The sequence below is a fragment of the Colobus angolensis genome, unplaced genomic scaffold, assembly GCF_000951035.1.
Source record: "Colobus angolensis palliatus isolate OR3802 unplaced genomic scaffold, Cang.pa_1.0 Scaffold175, whole genome shotgun sequence".
NCBI lineage: Eukaryota > Metazoa > Chordata > Mammalia > Primates > Cercopithecidae > Colobus > Colobus angolensis.
Window position 1 is genome coordinate 6,395,760 of NW_012114877.1, and position 5,917 is coordinate 6,401,676.

General features: G+C 49.3%; 1 protein-coding gene across 3 annotated transcripts in view; it reads left to right on the forward strand.

Annotated features, from left to right (window-relative positions):
• The first annotated feature begins 4,358 nt into the window (after positions 1-4,358).
• The window catches only part of PHKG1 (phosphorylase kinase, gamma 1 (muscle)), a 19,463-nt gene continuing 17,904 nt past the window's right edge, over positions 4,359-5,917 (forward strand). For all 3 annotated transcript variants that reach the window (XM_011938633.1, XM_011938635.1, XM_011938636.1), the window contains exon 1: positions 4,359-4,527. The gene's annotated coding sequence lies outside the window, so the exon portion shown is untranslated. The remainder of the gene's footprint in view (positions 4,528-5,917) is intronic.

A 5,917-nucleotide genomic window follows, 5' to 3' on the forward strand; every position in this document is an offset into this window, starting at 1 on the left:
CCAAGAGGTCAAGACTGTAGTTGAGCCATGTTTGCGCCACTGCACTCCAGCCTGGGCAACAGAGCAAGACCTGTCTAAAAAGCAAAACAAAAGAGAAAACAGTAAGTTAAAGAGTTCCAGGTATTTTAAACCTTGCAGAACTTGTGTTTCAATGTAAGTTGGAGGCTTTTATGCTTAGCACTCATACCCTAAAGTCTTTTTCAGCTCTTTTGTATGTAAACAATTCAACAAAAATTTTCCCCAAAGTGAAAGAAATAGATGGTCCGCATTATTATTATTATTATTATTATTGAGACGGAGTTTAGCTCTGTCGCCAGACTGGAGTTCAGTGGTGCGATCTCGGCTCACTGCAATGCCTCCCGGGTTCAAGCAATTCACCTGCCTCAGCTTCCGGAGTAGTTGGGATTACAGGCATGCGCCACCGTGCCCAGTTAATTTTTGTATTTTTAGTAGAGACAGGGTTTCACCATGTTGGACAGGATGGTCTCGATCTCCTGACCTCATGATCTGCCTACCTCAGCCTCCCAAAGTGCTGGGATTACAGATGTTAGCCACCACACCCAGCCAGATGGTCAGCATTATAAGGAAATGCTGGTGTCCACAACATCCACGGTTAATCTAGGCTCTCCAACTCACCTACTTGGCGACCTTGACCAAGTCACACTCTCTCTAAAATTGGCTTAATACCAGGGTTTTGTGGACCAAGTGAAACTATGAAGTGCTTGGTAAAATGTGTATCAATTAGGTATCTGTGGTCGAGTGTGGTTTCTCACGCCTGTAATCCCAGCACTTTGGGAGGACCAAAACAGGAGGATTGCTTGACCCCAGAACTTTGAGACCTGTCAGGGCAACATCTTGAGACCCCCATCTCTTTTGTTATTTTATTTTATTTTTTAATTTTTATTTATTTATTTATTTATTTATTTATTTTTGAGACAGAGTCTTGCTCTGTCACCCAGGCTGGAGTGCAGTGGCACGATCTTGGTTCACTGCAACCTCTGCCTCCTGTGTTCAAGCGATTCTCCTGCTTCAGTGTCCAGAGTACCTGGGACTACAGGCACCCACCACCACGCCAGACTAATTTTTGTTTTTTGTTTGTTTTTTGAGACAGAATCTGGCTCTGTCGCCCAGGCTGGAGTACAGCTCTGCCTCCCGGGTTCATACCATTCTCCCGCCTCAGCCTCCTGAGTAGCTGCGACTACAGGCGCCCACCGCCACGCCCAGCTAATTTTTGTATTGTTAGTAGAGATGGGGTTTCGCCGTGTTAGCCACGATGGTCTCAATCTCCTGACCTCGTGATCGGCCCGCCTTGGCCTCCCAGAGTGCTGGGATTACAGGCGTGAGCCACTACGCCCAGTCTAATTTTTGTATTTTTATTAGAGATGGGGGTTTCACCATGTTGGCCAGGCTGGCCTCGAACTCCTGACCTCAGGTGATCCGCCCATCTCAGCCTCCCAAAGTGCTGGGATTAGAGGTGTGAGCCACCGCCCCTGGCTCCCATCTTTATTTTAAAAATTAAAAATACATACAAAATTAAAAACAGCCAGGTGTGGTGGCTGAAACCTGTAATCCCAGCACTTTGGGAGGTCAAAGCAGGCGAATCACCTGAGGTCAGGAGTTCAAGACCAGCCTGACCAACATGGAGAAACCCCGTCTCTACTAAAAATACAAAATTAGCCAGGTGTGGTGGCACATACCTGTAATCCCAGCTACTTGGGAGACTGAGGCAGGAGAATTGCTTGAACCCGAAAGGCAGAGGTTGCAGTGAGCCGAGATCACGCCATTGCACTCCAGCCTGGGCAACAAGAGTGAAACTGTTTCCAAAAAAAAAAAAATTCAAAAATTAGCCCGGCTTGGTGGCTTGCGCCTATAATCCCAGCTACTCGGGAGGCTGAAGCAGGAGAATCACTTGAACCCCGGAGGTGGAGGTTGCAGTGTGCCAAGATGGTACCACTGCACTCCAGCCTGGGCAACAGAGTGAGACTCCATCTCAAAAAAATAAAATAAGCTGGGTGTGGTGGCTCACGCCTATAGTCTCAGCACTTTGGGAGGCCGAGGCGGGCGGATCACCTGAGGTCAGGAGTTCAAGACCATCCTGGCCAACATGGCGAAACCCCATCTGTACTAAAAATACAAAAATTTCTGGATGTGGTGGCGGGCGCCTGTAATCCCAGCTACATGGGAGACTGAGGCAGGAGAACCGCTTGAACCCGGGAGGCAGAGGTTGCAGTGAGCTGAGATCACACCACTGCCTTCCAGCACAGGCCACAGAGCAAGATTCCGTCTCAATAAAATAAAACAAATAAAACACATAAATAATTTTTAAAACCCACACATCTGATGTAAGATTAAAGGAAGGTTTTTTGTTTTTTCTTTTTTGTTTTGAGACAGGGTCTCGCTTTGTCACCCTGGCTGGAGTGCAGTGGCATGACTTTGGCTCACTGCAACTTCTGCTTTCCAGGTTTAAGTGATTCTCCCGCCTCAGCCTCCTGAGTAGCTGGGATTACAGGTCCTCACTACCATGCCTGGCTTATTTTTATATTCTTGGTAGAGATATGGTTTTGTCATGTTGTCCAGGATAGTCTCAAACTCCTGACTTCAGGTGATCCACCCACCTCGGCCTCCCAAAGTGCTGGGATTACAGGCGTGAGCCACCGAGCCTGGCCTTAAAGGAAGGTTTTTTAGATAAAATTATGGAGGGTAGATCAGAGGTGGATTCCTGCAGGGGAAAGTCCCTTTTTGATTGATTGATTGATTGATTGAGACTGAGTCTCTGTTGCTAAGGCTGGAGTGCAGTGGCATGATCATAGCTCACTGAAGCCTTGACCTCCCAGGCTCAAGTGATCCTCCACACTAAGCCGCGTGAGTAGCTGGGACCACAGGTGTGTGCCACCACACCTGGCTAATTTTTTAATATTTTTGTAGAGCCAGGGTCTCACTTTGTTGCCCAGGCTGCTGTCAAACTCTTGGACTTAAACAATCCTCCTGCCTTGGTCTCCCAAAGCGCTGAGTGTGAGCCACTGTGTGGGGAAAAGAAAGAAAGATCAGACTGTTACTGTGTCTATATAAAAAGAAGTAGACATAAGAGACTCCATTTTGTTCTGTATTTGAGATGCTGTTAATCTGTGACCCTACCCCCAACCTTGTCCTTGCAAGAGACGTGTGCTGTGGTGACTCAAGGTTTAATGGATTTTGGGCTGTGCAGGATGTGCCTTTGTTAAACAAGTGCCTGAAGGCTGCTTGCTGGTTAAAAGTCATCACCATTCTCTTAATCTCAAGTACCCAGGGACACGTACACTGCCAAAGGTTGCAGGGACTTCTGCCTAGGAAAGCTAGGTATTGTTCAAGGTTTCTCCCCATGTGATAGTCTGAAATATGGCCTCGTGGGAAGGGAAAGACCTGATCGTCCCCCAGCCTGACACCCGTGAAGGGTCTGTGCTGAGGAGGACTAGTACAAGAGGAAAGAAGGCCTTTTGGCGGTTGTTGGCAGTTGAGATAGAGAAAAGCATCTGGGCAATGGAATATCTCCGTGTAAAACCCGATTGTATACTCTGTTTACTGAGATAGGAGAAAACCGCCTTACAGCAAAAGGTGGGACTTGCTGGAGCAATGCTGCTAAAAGGTTTATGGGGATGTTTGCATATGCATATCAAGGCACAGCATTTTCCTTTAAACTTATTCATGTCACAGAGATCTTTATTCATATGTCTTACTGCTGATTTTCTCCCTGCAATGATCCTATTATCCTGCCACTCCCTTATCTTTAAGATGGTAAAGATAATTATCAATAAATACTAGGGAACTCAGAGACCGGTGCTGGTGTTGGTCCTCTGTATGCTGAGCGCTAGTCCCCTAGGCCCACTTTTTCTTTCTCTATACTTTGTCTCATTTATATTCTCAAGTCTCTCCTTCCACCTAAGGAGAAACGCCCACAGGTGTGGAGGGGGAGGCCACCCCTTCACCACTGCACCTGGCCTCCCTAATCTGTATGGGTCTGCATTATATAGGGTAATCATGCACACTGTCCCTAAATGTCCCTGGGACAGCCAGGGCAGTCAGCTGCTGCAGTTGTTCACTGAGAAAGCCTCCAGGGCAGTGCTGTCAGCATACGGGGAAATCAAAATTGCTCCCAGTGAAGCAAGTGCCCTCCGCACGAGGCTGGATTTACGTTCTCTGGTCCTGGAGGCCAAGGGAGCTCCAGAGGGAGGATCAATACATCCTGTCTGGCCCGGTCTCAGGCCACCTGAGCTTCCCTTATCCTCCACCAGAGGTCCCTCCCAGTGATACTCGGCCCCATGCCCTGTCCCTGCGGAGCCTTGGCCTGCCTCCTGGGTTTGCAGTTGTGATTTATTTTTGGCACGTTGGCCTCCGGTCATCAAATAGCAAAACCCAAAACAACAGCAGACGATATCTTCCTAGTGTCTGCTCAGGACACGGCTTCAGCCCTCTGTGGTCCCCTCTCCCTGGGGGCTCTGAGGCCTTTGGGATTCTTGTCAAGCTCCTTCAAGAGCCTGCAAGGACTTAACCGTGAGTAGCTAGCCCATTGATGGACAAAAGCCAGGTGACAGGCAGGGAGCAGGGAGGAGCGAGGGTAGAGAAGATAGAAACTCCCACATCCATTCCATCCATGTCTCTTTTCTGAAGGCGGATGGACCAGGGAGAGTGGCAGCATTGACCCTTGAAACCCCCATCTGGGGGACTTCCCTACCGAAAAGAGGTCCCTGAGGCTGATGTGGTGTTTGGACTTTCAGAGTCCAGGGGAGGGAAGTTATGTGCCAAAAAGGACCAGGCCAGGTAGGCACGGTGGCTCACACCTGTAATCCCAGCACTTTGGGAGGCCAAGGTGGGAGGGTTACTTGAGGTCAGGAGTTCAAGACCAGCCTGGCTAATATGGTGGAACCCCATATCTACTAAAAATACAAAAATTAACTGGGTATGGTGGCTCATGCCTGTAGTCCTAGCTACTCAGGAGGCTGAGGCAGGAGAATGGCTTGAACCCGGAAAGCAGAAGTTGCCGTGAGCTGAGATCTCGCCACTGCACTCCAGTCTGGGTGACAGAGCGAGATTCTGTCTAAAAAAAGGACTGAGCTACCTACTCCCATGTGGGAACCCTGTCCACAGGGGTCTTGGGAAAGGTGTGAGGGGTGGGTGGGGCAGTAGACAGAGGCACTAAGTTGGCCCCAGTCAGAGCTGGAGCTGGGGCAAGATAACCACCTCCTCAGCACCCCAGGAAAGGTGAGTGTAGCCACAACTTGGCCAAGTTGGCTGTGCCAAGGACTGGAGCCTTAGGCCTAGGCTGGCATCTCATGGGGGTTCCAGGTGTACTTTCTGCTCATGGAGGGCTGGGGGAGAGGAGAGAGCTGGCACTACCCAGCTTTGGGAGGTGATGAGGCACAGATGCCCATTGTGAGGACTTAGAAGGACTTACCAGCAAATGGGCTTGTTTTTATGGGAAACAGACAGTCCCAGGCTCCACCGAGTTGCTGATGGGGCAGGCAGAGAAGGCCTGTGCGTGAGCAGCCCAGATGCCTGGCACCAGCAGAGGGGGCTTGTTATTCTAAACCTTCCTCTGGTAACCAGGCACCCAGTAGTGGGGCCACCAGGATTTCTGGAACAGCCTGCCCAATCTTGGAGGCAGCCAGAGCTGCTGCTTGGCTGGTCAGCAAATTGGCTCCTTTGAGAGGCCAGGCCTTCTTAGGCCCAGAAGCAGTGGGGAAAAGGGGGTTGGAGGCAGCTTTGGCCCTGCTGAGTGGCAGGTTGGGCCTGTTTTCTATCTGCCCTTTTCCCTGTTGGTAAATGATATTTTCTGCATTCCTCAAATCCTGCATCTGATTTTGTTTTGTTTTGTCCTGTTTTTTTTTGTTTTGTTTTGTTTTGTTTTGTTTTTGAGATGGAGTCTTGCTCTGTTGCCCAGATT